General features: G+C 40.2%; 1 protein-coding gene and 3 long non-coding RNA genes across 4 annotated transcripts in view; 1 reads left to right on the top strand and 3 right to left on the bottom strand.

Annotated features, from left to right (window-relative positions):
• LOC146523312 (uncharacterized) overlaps positions 1 to 18781 on the bottom strand; it is a 29644-nt gene extending 10863 nt beyond the window's left edge. Inside the window, exon 1 of the long non-coding RNA XR_014871247.1 lies at positions 9 to 18781. This is a non-coding gene — a long non-coding RNA (uncharacterized LOC146523312). The remainder of the gene's footprint in view (positions 1 to 8) is intronic.
• Positions 1 to 19226, bottom strand: part of nrxn2b (neurexin 2b) — a 728828-nt gene that overhangs the window by 168123 nt on the left and 541479 nt on the right.
• Positions 1 to 19226, top strand: part of LOC146523309 (uncharacterized) — a 431764-nt gene that overhangs the window by 347900 nt on the left and 64638 nt on the right. The gene's annotated exons all lie outside the window — the stretch shown is intronic.
• Positions 1 to 19226, bottom strand: part of LOC146523310 (uncharacterized) — an 86164-nt gene that overhangs the window by 30733 nt on the left and 36205 nt on the right. The gene's annotated exons all lie outside the window — the stretch shown is intronic.

The raw sequence follows: 19226 nt of genomic DNA, 5'->3' as shown, positions 1-19226 counted from the left end.
ACCTACACAAGAGTGTAGGTATAGCAGCTGTATGTAGCAACAGATCATTGGCTCTTTCTAGTATCCCAACAGCATCTACACAAAAGCATCTGAGTCATTTTCAATTAAACATGGAGGAGTGGAAGCAATGTCAGTATTTTTATAGGTATGTGTATGGCCTTGGAGATGCCTGTATTTAAAGAGCTTCTTCTAAAACTGCTAAAAGAACTAGCAGCTCTACGTGCACTGAGCATGAGCTTCCTTGTTCTCAGTTTCTTTTCTCCCTCTGATCTTAATGCCAGTGCAGATAATACGAGCTAATCTTATCTCTTCTCTCAATCACTATGATCTCGTCTATTCAGTGTCATTAGCCTGGCAGACGCCCATGTTTCCTACAATCACTTTTACTATTTCAATTTTCTTTTTCCTCCCCCACTCCCTCGCTCTGATTCTGAGCAGTGCATTAGCATCGACAATGCCACTCAAGAGTTCAAGTGCTCTCTCCATTTCTCACTCTTCGCCTCTCCCTCCATCTCCGCTGTCTCCTTCAATTGTCCGCCACCTTCCTATTGGTGGCCAATCATGTGACTGATGAGAGAAAACTACTGTACAGAAATCAAATCACATAGCAGTGTGCACGGAAATGCACAATATGGTTAGCCTCTTTGCCTTTGCGCATTGCTGCTTCATCCACATTGCTATTATGTTAAAGGTGTGGACAACATAAAATGATAAGTACTGCAATTACACGGCAATTTAACACTCATCCAGGGCTCTACCCAGAAATCAAACATGTGATAAATAGGATTACCTGATTTTTCCTCCCTCCTTTCTCTTTTGTCCTGTAATGGAAAAGAATCATGGAAGCTCTGTGGTTCTGCAAGATTGTTTATTTTAATGAACCACGCTGTCAGGGGGAATAGGAGGAATACTTTTGGCTGCGTACTAAAGCTAAACTTGTGCATTGTTGGTGACATATTGTATTTGGGTAGCAATGATAAGCTGCTAATGAAAAACGTTGGTGAGTAATGTCGGCTATATTAAAAATCAAACAACTGCGGCAGTCTGCAGTGAGGCTAACCCGTAAAAAAAAAAAAAAGTACGGTTAGCTGCATCTGCTTTGCATCAAAGGCCGAAGCGCGGAGATTCTCATTACAGCTCCTCTTCCGTTTCATCACTTTCATCCCAAGGCCATCCACCTCCCAAACACAGATAACAGAAGCACCCCAAATATCTCTCTTTAAAGGAACTACTTAAAAATATGCAGTCAAAGAGAGAGGGACTGTGAAGAGTGTGAAGATCCTCTCAAATAATTAAGGAGTGGGACATGCATTGCAGATAATGAGTTTCTAGCATCACTGACTACACAGTATTCCCCTGTCTTATCACCTGCTGCTGTCAGTCACTAATGAAGTTGCCATCTTCCAATTACTGCTTCCCTATTAGGAATCATTATTAGGCCTGGGCTGTTATTGTGGCTGCATTTGAGGCTGGAGATGGAGAGCACATGCACACAGTGCAGAAGTCAAATCACAGCCTTACTGAAGGGTGATGAACATATTGTGGAGGTTTTCATGTCTTGAAACAAACTCGAGTTCTTCTTGAGAATACATCAGCATCATATTACCCATAAATACTGTATGCTTGTGTGGTTTGATGAATACGTTTGCTCTGACTATCTAGACAGAGGGGAGGTATTAAACTTAGATGATATAGCTTATTTTCCTTTCAAATTAGAAGCGAAACACTGAAGTAGCAGAGCTCACCCTAACTCTGTTCAGTGCACCCAGATATTCTGCTGCTACAAAGCAGCTGTAGCTAAAGTAAGAACACTTTAGACAGATTGTGCAGTGTAACTGACAGTTTGCTGATTTTACAGACCTCTATACTTATGCTGTATTTCAATCCGGTCGTTAAGTGATGACGTGACGAATCCTACTTCCGGGCCTAAAGTAGTCTGCGTTTAATATGGCTTTTGTGTTGTTAACATGTTTAATGTTTTGTATTTTCTTCTATTTAATCTCAAAAAGCTCCTAAACAGTCAGTGATCACTGTTGACCTCCCTCGGCTTTTATTACCGCTAATCATTTATTTAAGCTCAGTTTTTAAAACCTTAGGATGTAACTACAGCCCAGCCCATGCAGCAGTATATGAATGACTAACCTCGTATTGTGGATGGATTATCTCAGTTGTTCTCCTGGCTGAAGTTTGGTCCTTTTACAGCATCCTGCCATGCGATTACATTTGTTCCTGACCACCGAGAACACTCACGTTAACTTTTATCGAGTGGAAAAAAAGTTAGCTTGTTTATATTATGCTAACATAGCTGTGTCACTAGCGGTCACGTAGCACATCATTATATACCAGCTAGCCAAACTTCAGTAACCCTACAAACGTCACTGCTGTTTTCTGTCTTCATTTATGTTGGAAGTGATAACAGAGCTGTACGTTTGAATTTGTTTCCAAAACCCCGCAGTCAGGACATGCTATATTGTATTTAGATAGAAGCTAGCGAGCTAACTTCCTGCTAACTTCTAACTCCGTTAAATGTCATAAATTCCGTTTTCATGGATGCCTGGATGTTAAACTCAATTGTTACACCTGGTAGAGCAGAACGCTGATCATTTTATTAAAGATGAAAGACTTTAGACAGTTTTTCAACTCTCAGTAATGCCACAGTGATAGTTTGATAAATGGACCTGCAGCGGAGTTTAGGCCCAGACACGGCTAGGTGACGTCAGGACTTAACGACAGGATTGTCATTGAAGTCAGAGTGACAAAGAAACAAGTGCTGTTGATCTTAGACACTTTTGTCACTCTACTGACTAATTAGCTTCAGTGTAATGGTATATTTACTTACTTTTACTGCAGTTAAAACGCAGTATGGCAGACAAATGGTGTAATTCAAGAAACCTTGAATTAACATGAGAAATCCTCATGTTAAGGTATGAAGAAAGAATTTATCTTTCTCATTTTTCAGTATGCACAAGACCCACAGAGACATGAGTTTCTCACTGTCAGAATTCAATGATAAAACAGAAGTTTAGAGTTATTAAATATAAGGAGCTCGATTTTTTCTCATACAAAAACGTCTCACTGACTAGCTCTTACAATATCTTCAATCCTTCACTTCATACTGTGTGTGTGGATCTATAATTTGGTGTATGAAGTAGTCAAACTTACATGTTTCAGTTCATCAAGAAAATGTTAATATTAGGACAACATAGCAAAATTAAATACAAAAATGTAGTTTTAAATGACGATTCTCTCTTTAAGGGAAAAATCCTACTCATATCTACCTGGCCCTATCCAAAAAAAGTAATTGCTCACCCAAATCATGAATTTACTATGATTAACCACAATTTTTGGAAAGCTGAGTTTAATTTTCTCAAGCCTTTCCCAGGCTAGATTACTGCCAGATCTGTTGAATCAAGGAATTACTTAAATAGACTCTGTCTGACAAAATAAGAAACAAAGTCATTGACATTTATCAGTCTGGGAAGGGTTACAAATCCATTTCTATGGCTTTGGGACATCAGTGAACCAAAATGAAATCCATTATCCATTAAAAGAGAGAGCCTGGAACAGTGGTGAACCTTCCAGGAGTAGCCAGCCTACTAACATGACTCTAAGGGCACGTTTGACAACTAATCAGACCACAAAAAAATCCAAAACATCATTTAAGAACTGCAGTAGTCAGTTAAGCTCAGTGTTCATGATTCCACAATAGGAAAGTGACTGGCATCCATGGGAGAGATCCAAGAAGAGAACCACTGCTGACCAAAAATAAAACACAGGCTCGTCTCACATTTACCAAAACATCATGAGTCTTTTGGGAAAATATTATGTGGACTGATGAGAAAAAAGTTGAACTTGAACTAAAGTTTAACAGCAAAAACTAACAGCAATTCACACCATCACACCCCCAGTAGAATAAGTAGTGTCATGATGGAAACACTAAGAGAGGGCAAAACTCCTCCACAGCAATGTAGAGTTCTTGCATTTTGTATTTTCTTAAGCTTATGCTTGTCTAATATTAGATAAACTATTCTAATATTAGATATTAGATATTTACCCAAGCACACCGAAAGCTAAGCTGGACAAAGAGTTGCCTTCAAGAAACAGAGAAAGAAACGCACATCCTCATCTGTCACTTCAGAGGAGTTTTATTGCTTTGTGTCAGTGGGCCTTAGTAAGAGAGCGACACATTGTGTTTTTGCGTATGCATTTCCTACAAGGTGAATGTGTGCTAGAATGTGTGTACGTGGGTATTTGCGCTGAGTTTCTGACACGCCTGATCACTACTGTCTGCAATCAGTAGTCTGTCTGCTCTAATGCAGCACCTTATCAATCTCAATGCACAGGACTTGCCTCTCTGCTCTCGCACTCAGCAGTTACAGCTAAAGCATGGCGGCTGGCAGGACAGAGGCAGAAGCTACACCCAAAAAACTTAATCTCAAAGACAATTCAGTTATTATAGGCTGGAAAACTAAATGTATATGCTGTGGGGATAACCTTGGATAATAATTGTTGCACATGCAGCAGTCAAATATATATTTAATGGGTACTTTTCTGACAAAAAAACTTCAGGACTTTTAATATCCAATGAATTTCAGGCTCATTTCTTGCAGTAAAACTTCCTCCAGCACACTGCGAGTTGCATTTCTGCAGTGCTAAAGTTCATGGAAGATTAAGCAAATTAGCCCCTTTTGTACTGGTTATTCAGTTCTGATTATAGTCAGCGAGCAAAAACAGAGAACAAATTGTTTGTGGTTACAAGTTTTTAAAAATGCCTGTAGTATAACAATTCTAGAGCAATCAGTAATGTTCAGTGCTGCAAGCCCCAAACTGAAGTTATTAAGAGTGCAAAATATAATTTAACTTAACAGAAAACAGCAAAGTGCTGCGTGCTGGCTACTGTAACCATTTGCAACATGTTACTCATCTACTAGGCGGAGAGGAAGACTGTGTGCACCTTGCTTACATACTTTTAAAGGCCAAATTAAAACAAGAAACAATATTATCTTATGCTTTAGTGTGTTTTGTGAGTCTGCAGGGCTCCATTGTCCATTGTGCAAATATACACATAGACAAGCTGTAGTGGGGATGAGTAATTCAAATTATGCATCCTATCACAAAAGTATGCAAATGTCCTGCAGTGAATTAGTAAAACAAAGTAAAGCTCTTGTGAAACAAAGACCCCGCCAGCAATAAATCATTATAATGTTAGTATTTTCTAGCACTAAATAAAGGCTAGCCTAGAGTTGCAGCTGTGTGGTCATTAAACTTCAACTGGAGCCGGACGCTCACTGAGTAGCTAATCCAATGTGGTGGCAGCATTAACTGGAAAGAACTTCATGTTACTGATAATGTAATTAGCTGCAGTGCTAAGTGAGTCAAACCCTAATTACATGCAAAAACCTGCAAAATGTAAAAAACTGGCACTGGTGTAAATTTGGACTGAAACAGATCCAGCCTGAAGATTAGCAGACATTCAAAACTTTAACCATGTCAATGTGCAGGTGTCTAAAATCTGTGTTCTCTTATTTCACGTGACCCTGGAGAACATGTTACCATGATTGAAAAGCAGAAAGAGAAACTGAAAGAGAAAACTAAAAACTGCAAAGAGAAGATCCTTGGACAATTCAGACTACGTCTTTCACACCTTGAGTCTCTCTTTCAGTTACATACAAGCTCTTCTGCTATCGTCACATTTTACCATAAAAGAGCTGAAAATTAACCACGGGAAAGCAGAACACGGTGTAAGGTGGTGGGTCAATGCAGTACTCTCCAAGGGTTTACACTGGCCCTTTGTTTAAAAGACAAAAGGGTGATGGAGTGAGAGATGAGGCACGAACAAGGCTGTTTGACTGTAGTGATGCATGAGTGGCTATTTCTGCTTTCAGTGCCCCCACCTCCCCTGAAGGACATGGTAGAGGAGATGAAGTGGGCAGAGCGCTTAAGGAAACCAAAGGAGGTAGGCTGCAGACTGGAGAGTGGGATCACGAAAGGAAAAAGTACACTGCATTTTTGCAGATCTTATATACAAAAAGACACAGTAGAATGAATTGTTACATTTAAATTCAATGTCTTTTTTATTCTTCATTTTGATGTATATATTTGCTTCATCAAAAACATTTGTTGTTCAACCACTTCAGATGCTTTCCCGACTACAAGCCTCTTATCGTAAAGTGAATAACGGCTGCCTTCTCCAAGAAACAGAGGTGTAAGTACTGAAGCGTTGTCAGGGTGCCACAAAACCACTTTAAGTGGAGACTGGAGTGGATGTTGAGCATACAAAGGAACACATCGTTTACAATAACAAAAAAAACCTTACTGTTAATTTAGTGGTAATCAGACACACAGGCACATGTTATTGCACCCAAAACGAATTCCTTTTGCAGTGGATTGAATGAAGAGTTTTTGAGATGGACAAAGAGCAGACACTAAGAGTCCTAATTTATTAGTGATCTAAGGATAAAGGAACTGCTGATGGCCTAATCAGAACTACAACTGATTTCTGCTATGTCAGTTCTGGGCACAATAACTAATTGTGTAAAATGTTGCACGCTAAATATTTAAACCCAAAAGACAAGCCTAGCCTAAAGGACTGAAAAAGAAGAAAAAGCCAAAGAAATGTAATGAAAGGCATTGATATGTGCTTTTCCTGTCTTACTTGCCTTTGACAGTACTCTACTGTACACTACAAGCCAAAAAAAAGAGGCCCGAGTCAGTGAAAGACAGTCGATGTCACCAAGGACAACTGCTTGGCTAATTTCACCAAGGGGCTGAGCCCATCTGCCGTGTACCTACACTGTGGACAACAACAGGATGACCTCAGCCAAATTACCGAGTGCTCTCTTCTCCATCTCCACTTCCATTTAACGCACTGACAGACACGGAAGTCTTTGCCTTGGGGAACCACAATGTCCTTATGAGCAGAGGACAGAAGGTCTTTAAAGAGAAATAAAAATGACAAAAAGGCAAGTATCTTCTTTTTTATTACCAGACATGCCACAAATCTATTAATATACAACCTCACATTTGATCAGGATTCGCTGCATTTTAGGGGTTTCTAGGGCAATGAAAAACACACATTTAGACACTGACAAACTGCTACTACTACTGGATACACTCTTTCACCTTTTCCTTTTACCTTGTTTTCCAATGTTTGGATGTCAATAGAACCTACGCATGCAGCTGTGGCTACACTGCATCATTTGTCTCTACAGCAATCCAATAATCATTTACAGCCGTGACGGCATCAGTCAGGGGAAGCTAATAACCCAGTCAATACTGGTGATGCCAGTGGACAGCTGTGGTGGCCAGAAAATCAGTGCTACCCAAGTGTTTTGATTGGTGTCTAGTGAGAAAAATAGGAGCTGCATAATGAACAGTTCACTAAACACAGGTGGAGTTAATGGAGAAAGATTTTGGAACTGGCTGGATGAGGTTTTGCGTTATTGTAGCTTCCTTTGCAAGTTTCCCTTCTAAGTAGGTCAAAGGCTGCGCCCATAAATTATATTTCTGGATTAGAATACAAAGCACATCCTGCACAATCGCATAGAGTTCAGCTATAAACACACACATACATCAATACCAGACGGGCCTGTTGGTAGGCGTATTTTTCTAATAAGGAAGACACCTTGGACAGAATTTGTTTTGCTGCCAAATCCTGAGATAAACATGGTGGCTGAATCTGCAGGTGTGCGAAACTAAATCCTAACTTCACCTCAATTTTATCAAAATAAAAAAAGATAAATGAATTAATATAAAAAAAAAGTACCTGTTTAACTGTGTGGCTCCAGTACAACAGCAAAGCTTAGCTTAATCCAAGTTAATCCAAACATTAAAAGATCATCTGTCTACACAGTAATTTGCAAGACCAGGAAATATACTGTGACAACTAAAGACTTTTTACACAGCTTCAGCTGCGACGCGAGTCCTTGTTAACTCTTTTACTGTGTTATTTAATTAAATAGAATGGATGCATTCTGCACTGTGGCTATAACTCATCTTCAAAAGTAAAACTGATGTTATAGCGAGCCATAGTAGAAATGCGTGGGCCTGTTCTATGCGCTACAGAGAGCGAAAAACTGAGCACACTACGTGGTGGGTGGATGCAGTCGTCCACGTCTGACTGCGCGAGTGTTTGTGTACTTGTGTTTCTTCAGCATAACAGGCACAGCGGTCGAGCCCAAGGGAAAGTGAAAAGCCTGCCTCTTTGGTTTGCAATACAAAGGTTGCACTGTGCAGTATGTCATGCTGGTTATTGACTTTAATGGTAAATCCAGACACCACACATCTCTATATCAGCCCTCAGTGAACATCGACCACCATGTCACCTACGTACTGCTACTTAAAAGTGCTGCTGATATTGTCTCTACACCAGGACTGATTTGGCTTTAAATAATAAGCAGACATTACAGACAAAGCCTCCTGTGGTAGCCATCCCCCGCAGAGGTTACAGAGAACTTTGCCTTTATTTCTAATCTCCAGGTAGTGCTTTTATAAAGCTCTGTGTGAAATATCCTTTTCATGCTATTTTTTGGATCGTTTATGTTTTGGCTTTGTCTCCCCTTTGAGCAATCAGCCTTACGACACCGGCTAACGTGCGTTACTGCCTGGTAACCACACTCGAAGCTCCATCTAGGCGACCTCATGAATTATTTTAATGCCATAAGTTTAAGCTTTGTGTTTGCTAGGCTGGGCTAATGAAAGAAACATAAATCCCCAGTGGGAGCTCAAACTGAATGAATGTGCAATGGCGAGTGCATTAGCTACAGCTTTGTTTGCCACCTTAAAGCGTAAAATAATCAAGTTTAGAAGAAAAGCAGCTCTGCAGGTCTCTACCCAAGGGGAAGAGAGAGGTCACTCGTGAATAATTCACCAGGCAGCGTCAGAGTTGAGTCAGTGGCAGTAGTTGAAGGGAGACTTTGGCCAGAACCGTGTTGCAATTGGCTAAAAAATTGAAGGCTTCAATCAGGAGCTGACACAGTCGTGCAAAAAACAAGGGAAAAAAAGGTAAATAAAAGTAGCTGCCAGTTTAAAGTGAGAGAACAGCAAAATTGGAGACACAAGAGGTGAGATATAGAAGTAGAACATAGGGGCAGGAGGTGAGGACAGTGAGGGAGGTGACTGGACTCTCAACAGCTCAGCTCAACAATGCGCTTTTATGCACCTTCGAACTCTCTGGCCAGGCGCCCACTAGATTTTATGTACACACTTATACACAGCTGAGAGCTACCGGTTTTACAGTTTTCCCCATTTGTAAATCAATTTCATTTTTTGTATGCTGGAACATTCCTGGTTTATGGGAGCTATGGAGGTAAAGTACAGCTTAAGGGAAGAGTCCCTCTCTTTCCTCCTTCTTACAAGGGCCCAGACTCCCTTCAGGTCTAAAGTGGAAGTCTCGCTTGCTTTTGATTTAGAAATTCTGTTATGAAAATGTATTCACTCCCAGTCAGTGTTAAGCCAACACTTGTTCTTACCTTTGGCAAAAACTTCAGTGTGCTGTTTTTTGTCTACAGTATACACCTGTGTAATAATGTATGGAGGAGCTCAAATACCGCTGCTTTTCTGCTTCTGTGTCTCGTGGCACTCCAAAGCTAAGTTACATTTGCTATGCATTTCCTTCCGCCTCCTGAATTTCAGTGCTTGCCTATTGATCGTGCTGCTATTCTCGGCTTCCCCTCAGTAGCCTCACTCTGTGATTGCTAGACCTAGTGATTGGTGTCACCAGTGGGTAACAGACGTGCGAGTTCATAAGCAGAAACTGAATGCGGAAAGAGCTGTGAGTGAAACAGAAATATGAGAATCCAGGTGACAGCTAACCCTTCTAATTTAACTAAGTCAGAAAGGAGAACAAATATGTAGATAAACTGGGGAAATACAGGTGTGCTGAAGACACTGCAAGAGTTGAATACATTGCCGTGCATTGCACCAATCCATGAACTGAAAAGCATCAACTATTACTATGAAATGTGTGCAATTTGCTATTAAAGCGTTATCAACGACTACTGCAGAGAAGATATTCAGTGGAAAATGGTGAAGCGGCTAAAATAACAGCTTAAATTCATCTCTGGCTGGGAGCTATTCCATCACCCATCGTGTCAGGCGAACTTCAACGCCATTTTTACTTTTTGTATAAATGTGACAGTGCACAAAAATGGCTTATGTGCCCAATTACCTTCATTGACAGGCAATTTTGCCTGTAGCTGGCAGCTATTAGCAAGTCATCACCTTCTGTTGGCAAGACCGTTTCCAAATAAAATCCCCCCCTGCAGAGACAGAGTAAGTGCAGTGACCTCCACTACACTCAATTATGGAACCATAATCCAGGACGGTGGGAAGCCCTGACTAACTCCTAACTGGTGGTCTTTTTATGTATGAGGTTAGCTTAAAGACGGGAGTGAATGCACTGTGGGGAAATCAAGGCCTCTCCGCAGGCCTGTCACTCAACCAGAATTGCTTAAGACTGAATTAATTTCCATCTTCAAACAAATTGGGTCATTGCAGTGCATTTGTTCCTTGCTCTTCTTCATACTCATAGTCATGATGAGCTGCTATAAATATCCTTGAATTATTGTGTCTAATTGTAAATATAGCTCCTGAAAGAGAGGTAAAACAAGTAAAAGGAACTATTTCTGTACCAGAATCAGACGAAAGCTGAATTTCTCAAGCATCTGTTGCTTCATAGTGAAGTATCCTTTACATTACATTGAGGAATAAACTTTGATCTAATTGGCAGTCTGTGCTACAGATACAGCAGTCGTATTCTCAGTGAGGTCTGATGGATGAAACATTAGATTGAAACATTGGATTTTTAAAAATACTGTTGAAACACTGCTGGGCCTCCACGCCAGCTGTGATGGACATCACATATCTTGTCTAGCATTGCCGAATCGGTTACTGGTGCAAATGTAATGGCTAGCTGCCAACACTGTATTATAGCAGTAACATAAATCTGCCCTTTACATTTGTTTCCTGCTATACCAGTTAGCAGAGTGTTGAAGAATTACTGCTGCGTGCAGGGTGGACCCTACCCCAGCTGCCAAAGGGTGAGAGGCAGGGAACACCGGGTCAGGTCGCTGGCCTGTCGCAGGGATAAAGGGAAATTTATGGTCCCGGCTGTGTATATATTTCTGTTTGAGAAATATACTATCACAATCAGACCCAGAATGACACATTAACTTGACCCCCATGCATATCTTTGGATATCACTGTGCTGCCCTGCTGCCGACATCCTTTGGGTAAAATTAGCTATTAATCAGTTTGACTTGAAATAACGCGCACAGGTAACACCCATTTAAATCCAATCTCACATACGATCATGTAGAATAAAGATTGGAATAGGCAGTCGCATACTTGAGGTTCTCGGTGACTGCTTACAGATGAATCTTGCGGAGTCTCCAATCAAGGCTTTCAATCAGCGAGCAAATGATAAACAAAGACAAAGAGGAGAAATCTTCGAAGGCTGGCATTAGAGTGCAAGAGACTGACAGACGATCAACACTGTAATCCACCAGGGAGCTGCTCTAATACACCTAAACGCCCAACTAATGGAAGCCGTCCGACAAGCAAAGCAGGCTTGATTCGCGTATCAAGAAAGGGCGACAGGGTGAATGTCAACAAAATGTCAGCTTCAATCAAATGTGAATGACAGCCTTCGGTCTTTCAATGACAGCATATTCACAATAACCCGGCAAACACGCTCGCTGCCAGCCTGAGAAAAGATGTATCCATTTGCTACAGGTTTTTATTGTGTTTTACTCTTATCCTGCACTTTGCTACAGGGCAACTCTACTGCAGACACTGAATAATCTGTGAAGTGGCACTTGGCAGTCTGTAACCAACTAGCTACTTGACAGCAGCCACTTAAAGCTACATTATGACTGCAAACAGCAGTTCTTAAAGGGGAAACACACAGCTAAACAAAACCATCGTGTGTGAAATCATCCCATCATGCTTTGAACATGAAACAAACAAACAGACATCCTTCGTGTAAAGTCTTACATTAGACTAATGCTTTCAGTGAAGGTGCCATTAATGATGCATCCACAATAATAATAGATACAGTTTAATATTAATGCAATTATTATGTTTAGAATTTATCTTCTTTTCGCAACTCTTATCTCCCTCACCTAATTCCTTTCGAAGTGACACACGTGGACTAAATTATTGTGCCATTATTAATTCCACTGAGGAGATTCTATTAGTTGCATGCGGTAGTGGGAACAGCTTGTTTATCAAGCACCATGCTGAGCTTCAATTAGTCTAAGCAGTCCAACCTACCAAAAGATATACACCGCATTAAGCCACAGGGGTGAGTCCTCACTATTTTTCCAAGTGTGATAGATCTGGGTAGAGCTTAGAATTACAAAGGCCATAAAGGAGCTCATTTTGTAGTGAGAGTGGGGGAATTAAGCTGGTAATACAGCAGGAAAAGGAGAACATTGAACCTTTCTGTCAGTGTCTCTTTCTGCGATCATATTAAGGAGAAAAAGCAAAACTGGGCCAGTGTGAAGGAAATGTCAAGGGATAAAAAGGCTAAGAGGTAGCAGATCCCCAACTCTCACTTTTCAAAAGCGCTAAGAGAGACACACACAGACACCTACACACTTCCAACACATGTACTCCATCGCTGTCTAAGCAATCCCTGCCTTGAAATTTTAAATTTATACTTTCTGACCTCAAGTCATTGCAACGTAGTTCATTGGAATCAGGGACCTAGAGGAAAGTGTGAATGCTTCAACACTGAGATTGTCCAGAAAAAGTGATAACAATGCATATCATGTATCTTCATCTACCTGACTTTGGTTTTGTTAGTGTGCTTTTGCAGAACACACTGCCTAGTTTTGATGCATGCCTGTAACTTAAATGAGAGCTATTGGAAGGCTGCACCCAATGGGGTGGTTGTAGCTCAGGAGGTAAAGCGGGTCAACTGCTGGTTGGCGGGTTGGTGGTTCGATCCCTGGCTCCCCCAGTTTGCATGACAAATATCCTTGGGCAAGATACTAACCCCAAATGAATGTGTTTGAATGATAGTTAGAAAGCACTCACCGTATAGATAATAGTGCTTGTGTAAATGGGTGTTTATAGAGTATTCCAGGAGAGTAGAAAAGTACTATATAAGAACCAGTCCATTTACCATCTATATATTTTTAATTTCTGTTGAATTACATTTATATGTGTGACTTTATCTGACTAAGGATCAATGTTGGTCAAGTTACTTGAAAAAAGTAATCAGTAACTAATTACTGATTACTTCCCCCAAAAAGTAATCTCGTAACTTTACTGATTACTTATTTTCAAAAGTAATTAATTATTTAGTTAGTTTTACTTTTTAAAAACATGATTTACAACCTGAATAGGTGATAAAGCGATAGATCTTTCTGCCCAATTCTACTTTCTCTGCATAATCCATCATACAAAATGTAATCAAATGGAAAAGTCTCTTTTTAAAACTTGTTTTATTAGTTTTAATCTTTTAACTTTATGCATCAAGCAAAAATTAAATTATATGCAACATTCTCTGACTGGAAGAAATTTGTTTAATATTTAAACCTATTTTCTGCACATTACAGCACATAAAATATATATTCTTTTGTGTTTACACTCAGTCTTTCAAATAGATGCAAGTAAAACACAGCAGAAAATAAATAAAGTCAAAGACTAGCGGTCCTTTTGCTCTATTTTCACCTGTAAAGCAGGAGTAGGGTAGGTGGAGGTTTACCCTGATGCAGGTGTGCCACAGCAGTCAGTGGAAGAATCCGCGAGTTTCTCTGTGAGTTTCCCATTACGTGCTTGCTTGGAAGTTTAGGGGGTTTTTTTCGCTGTAAAAAGAAGTTTTCTTCCCACGCACAACGGACACTAATGTTTTTGTCACTTTTTATGGAATCAAACTCAAAGTAAGGTCAGTACTTCCACGCTTTAAACGCTGCACGCTCATACTCTCTCCTGCACTCGATATATGATCCATTGTTGATCTGCACTCGCTTACGTCACTGTCATGAGACATTCTAGCAAAAAATCACGGTTTTAGTAACGCAGTAACGCAGCGTTCCTACGGGAAAGTAACGGTAATCTAATTACCGTTTTTGCAATAGTAATCCCTTACTTTACTCGTTACTTGAAAAAAGTAATCGGATTACAGTAACGCGTTACTGCCCATCTCTGCTAAGGATAGATGCGTATTTCCACTATTTAATTCATAAAGACACCTTCATACTCGCAAAAGGCAGATGGTAGGAAAAAGTATGTAATTTACTCCAAGCCAACAGGAAAGTTGGAAATAGTGAAGGCTGGAGTGCAGCATAATTGCCAACACTAAACTGAGGGCAAATAATATCCTCAAAATGAAACAGATTCCCAAAAGGGTGTAGTACCTGAAGCGGCAGGTCTAGCATCAGTCGTGATAAATCATTCATTTCTGTATCCTTCTATAGCAGTGGCACAAACCTCTGACTGCACCTCTCCCCAGATTAAACTGACGTCAATGTGTAGGAGGCGCAGGTTTGCCACTAGCATATAGATGGCACTTTAAATTAAATTAGCTGCACTGAGGGACAATAAAAGTGTCCAATCCATTGGATTTATTACATTCGTGTAATGATGTTGCATGCATAAACTTTAAAAGATGTTTTTGTATGCTTCTTTAAATGGCGAGAGACAGTAAATATAGAAGCATCAGGCAGGGGGCGATATGACGGAACTGTCGGTTCCAGGTTATTTAAAAATGGTGTTATTTTTAGGTTTGATTTTATAGATAAAAGAGTACTTATTCATGAAGTTTTATACTTTGTGCCGAATGCGGCGCGCTAAGGTTAAACTGTGATCTGAGATCAAGTTTGGGGCTTCTTTTTCTGCATCAAAAAGCAGCAATGCAGATGTTTGAGTCACGATGTGGGCGACAAGACAGGCAGCATGAGAGAAGTAGAAGCCAGAAGAACGGGGAAGTCAGGTGAAAGCGATTGCTAACTGCTGGCAGGGGATCATGCCAGCCTTCGGCTTGGTACATCAGAATGTGACCTTTACCCTGCCACTCATCTCTATTAAGTTTATCTCCCATCTGATCTCCCATCCCAACTCTCACAAATATGATTTTTGTTTTGATTATTTTCAGATTTCTCTGTTCCTTTTTTGTCCTCTTCACTAATGTTCTCCAATGATCTACATGTTAGTGGCCGGACCAGGATAGATAAATGTATAAATAGTCAAGTGTTACTTGCTGTTTTTCTACAAAGCAACTGTTCTCTACGGAGTTTTGAAATGTAAAGCTTTCATACTGCTCACGCCTGATGTAGCGGACTTCAGAACGTCAGAAATGCACACACTAGGAAGTCCGATTGTGGCTCAAACACAACCCTTCTAACAACATTGTGGTCACTACCAATCCCCTCTCTGCCACTTCAGCCCTCTTCTTCCCGAGTGCCCTTCAGTTCCCCGCAGGGACAGTCATTACTGCAGCGATGCCCCTCACCACTTTTTATCAAAATGAAAATGTACAAACTGCTGATTGCAGAGGCCATTGGGAAAATCAATTCTCATTTCGATGGGAAACATTTGTCTTTGCGCTCTGGCGGTCCGCAGAGGTTTGACAGCAAAGTTTAGCGTTAAAGGGTAAGCGTGCGAATAAGGGGTGAGAGCTGGCGGAATGTGGAAGAGACACACACAGCGAAAAAGGGGTGCAGCTTGGGGCAGGACTCTACTGTACGTGGGTGCATTTGCAAAATGGCTGCCTTTGAAGTGAGGCAGGAATGGGGAAGGTGAGGAAAAAAAATCGAAAGTCCCCTACTCTTCTTATCAATTACGTGAGGACCACAAGGGCCTAAAACCCTCAGGCAAAGCAGTGGACTGGAAGAAACATTCAAAGGCAGAGCGGCTGCGTGAGTATATTAGCAGAAGATTCACTGGAGCAAATAGTTTCTTAGTTCCCTGACATTTAATGTCGGCATTCCCACTTCATAGAAAGGCCAAAACAAATATCCACTTAGGCAACATGACCTGGTAGGTAACAGAAACACTGTTTATCACAGTGCATATATTTAATTCTGAACACATTTCCTCCTGTTTGAGCACTGTGTGCCTGTACTTCGTATTCATATATTTATAGTGTATACATTTTTCTGCATGCTGTCTAATTATAGACACGTTTTAAAGCTATTTATCGAACGTCTTCAGCAAGACAATACTTAACAGCTAAAAGTGCTTGTTAAATTTTAAGATCAAGTAGAGGTTCTGTTCAAAAACAGTATACTTAAATTTGAATTGATCAACAGCCCTGTTAACCACAGGCGTTTTGTACTTTCAAAGGGACACTTAATTTGACTGGCATTGGCTCATCGTGACAAAACACCTTCTGGGGATTCATTTTCTATTTTTTTTTTTGACAAGAGGAATAACCAGGTTTTATCCTGAGGTTTAAAACCATCGGAGCACTGGTGGGAGAGACAGAAAAGAAGACATATCAGAGGAGAAGGACAAAAAGAAATGACAGCTATATTGGTGCCAAACGCAGCGAGAGCAAAGTTTTTTCTCTGCTTTTGTGTTTCAGGTTTACTTTTTTCCCCTCAATTTAACTGTTGGTGGCTGGAGCATAACAGAAAAATATTTGACAACAAAAAACCGCTGATCTGAGATGAACCTGTGCTGGCTGGATCCTGGCAGAAGCCTCGGAACATATTTAAAATTGGACCTGGGCGAGGACAAATGTACAAACGCAAGAACACGTTTTCCAAAAAGGAATTTGTCACCAAGAAATAACTTCCTTAGATGCTGCTGCTAATGTGAATTACGGCAAATGAAGGATAAAACCCTGGCACGGAGGAAATATTTGCCTTTCCAAATGCTCTAGGCCCCTATAATGCAAAGCTCAAAGGGCGAATCCATTTCACACACATAACTACAGTCTCCATTTTCCTCTGCTGCCTTTATCAAAACACAGAACACCTCTGCTTGGTTAAAAGGGCCATTTTTAACAACCATTATCTAGCAGCACCACAGCAAGTACTGGTAGGCTGGGGAATAGGGCTAATGCTATTATACCTCCTACAGATCAAAACTGCCAATAAATTCTAATTTGCATCAAAGGTTCCAATGCAGAACACTGTGTCAGTGTACTTGTATATATTTGTGCCTCTGGCTTTAAAATAAATAGTAGAAAATTTAGGTGGTATATAAGGCCAAAAAACCCCATTTATATACCAGTTTTCTAAATTAATAGCACCTTTAACTTTAGCCGACATTTATTACTATGCCTGGGTGAGTGCATGCATCTGGAAATGCGCGGGGATGAGAACAACAGAGACTAAATTGGCTGCATCCGCTTAGAGTAATAACTTACGTGTGGGAGATGAGGTTCTGCATGGAGGGTTCCAACCTGACTATATCACAAACAAATGAACAGCAATATCATGGGAATACTCCATTATAATGCATGCTATTAGTCTACCGTGCATTCTGGCAAATCCAATATTCAAGTAATACAGCCTGTATGTGACTAGCTGCTCCATCTTGGAAATGAGTGAGTAGAGTCTTACTGTGAAAGCTGTTCTTTTGCTCTGCATAATGCAAAACTCTGGCTTATGTTAAACAGGTGATGAAAAAAGCCATTTCCTTCCTTTAATGCATGTTAGTAGAGGACTTAACTGTAGTGTCCTCTTGTGCTTCTTCTTGGTAACATTTTATGACAGCTGCCATTTAAATCTCCCTCCAACATTGCCACAATTCAATTTAAATTTGCATTTATTCTCATTTAGATGATAAAATCTTTATTTAAAAGAGCACTGAAACATTTACACGGACCCAGTCAGACAAAAACAAAAACGCAATAACAAAGAAATCAATGCAATTATTAATTTTTTAAAACAAAACAAACAAAAAACAGATAATAAAGCTTTTTAAGGCAGTTTGAAGTTCACCCCACTGAAATGGTGCACAGTGTGCTGATAATAGTTCTCCCAGGGTAAGTGCGTACATTGGGGATATTCAAGGTTAAGTCTTAGCTGGATCCTGTTCTGTAGCTGATTTAACTGAGAGAAGAGACGTGGCATACAGGGTTTAACTGCCGGAGTGCGGCTGGAGCAGCATGACAATCTTCACTGTCAAGGACGTTGAGGTTAACTGCGCAACGGCTTTACAGCTGGAAGGAAAAAAATATCTGTTAATTTTTATGCCAGAAGCCTAGCCTGGTTTTTAATTTTTGTAGGCAGATGTTGAATAGGAAATGAAATGAATGATATGCAGTTTACATTACTGATGGCCATGGAATAAATATGTGTATAAACACACACTTTCCCGAAGAGAATCACAAGCTAAAACCAGATCAATGGTGATTACTTATACGGTTATAATGAGTGATCCCAGCTGGGCTGCTGGTTGGTAGACTTTGTACAGCAAATGTATATGCCATCTGGTGTTATGAAATGATTTTGCAAGTCCATATTTTAGTAGAATTAGTTAAAAAAAAAACATTTTGCTTATGGGATATGTCCCAGCACTAACGTGGTTCCTCAGTACTTCAAGTCCTTTTCACTGCTGCTCACTTGATCTGTCGGTGTTGGCATGTTTTCTGCAAATATTTCACTTGCAGAAGTAGCAAAACAGTTTGTTTTTCTTTTCCAGATTAGTCTTGGAGTCTTGGAGTTATAAGTAGTTATAAGTAGACTGATTTTACTAATGCGGTTTTATAAAAGTCTAATTTTTTTCTCCATTTGTGACCTTTTCAGCATTATCAAAGTCTAAATTTTAATCTCCTTTTTAGCCAATGGGAGGAAAAAGAAAAACAGCCATTAGAGAGACAGGTGAACTGAATGAGCCGAGAGCCTGGAGAGACATGGTGTGTCATTGCTCTGTGGACAGGAGCTCAGCCAGTCAAGTTGCCTGCAAATTATGATCTAACCTCTACCCCGACTGTGCACGTACGCTTGCGCACAATATGTGTGGGCAACACCATGAAGCCAAGATCAGGCATTGGAATGCAGTGAATGTTCCTTCTCCGCGTGTAACCTAGAGACACGGTGTGCGGTGCATCAGCGTTCGAAATGTGAAACTGCCAAACCTGACAGTGAATGTGGCTGCAACTCAAATGAAGTGAAAGATATATTTAGCCTGAAGTAGATACTACATATGCAGATATATACACTGTAAAAAAAGTATAAAATATACATATATAGACAGTGATTTTACATTTCAAATGTAAATTAATGTAAAATCACTGTAATGTAATAAAGCATAATTTTCTTGTT

Source organism: Neolamprologus multifasciatus, chromosome 3 (assembly GCF_963576455.1).
Source record: "Neolamprologus multifasciatus chromosome 3, fNeoMul1.2, whole genome shotgun sequence".
NCBI classification, from domain to species: Eukaryota; Metazoa; Chordata; class Actinopteri; order Cichliformes; family Cichlidae; genus Neolamprologus; species Neolamprologus multifasciatus.
Note: the sequence above shows the minus strand (reverse complement) of the source record. Positions and strands in the feature narration are given on the sequence as shown.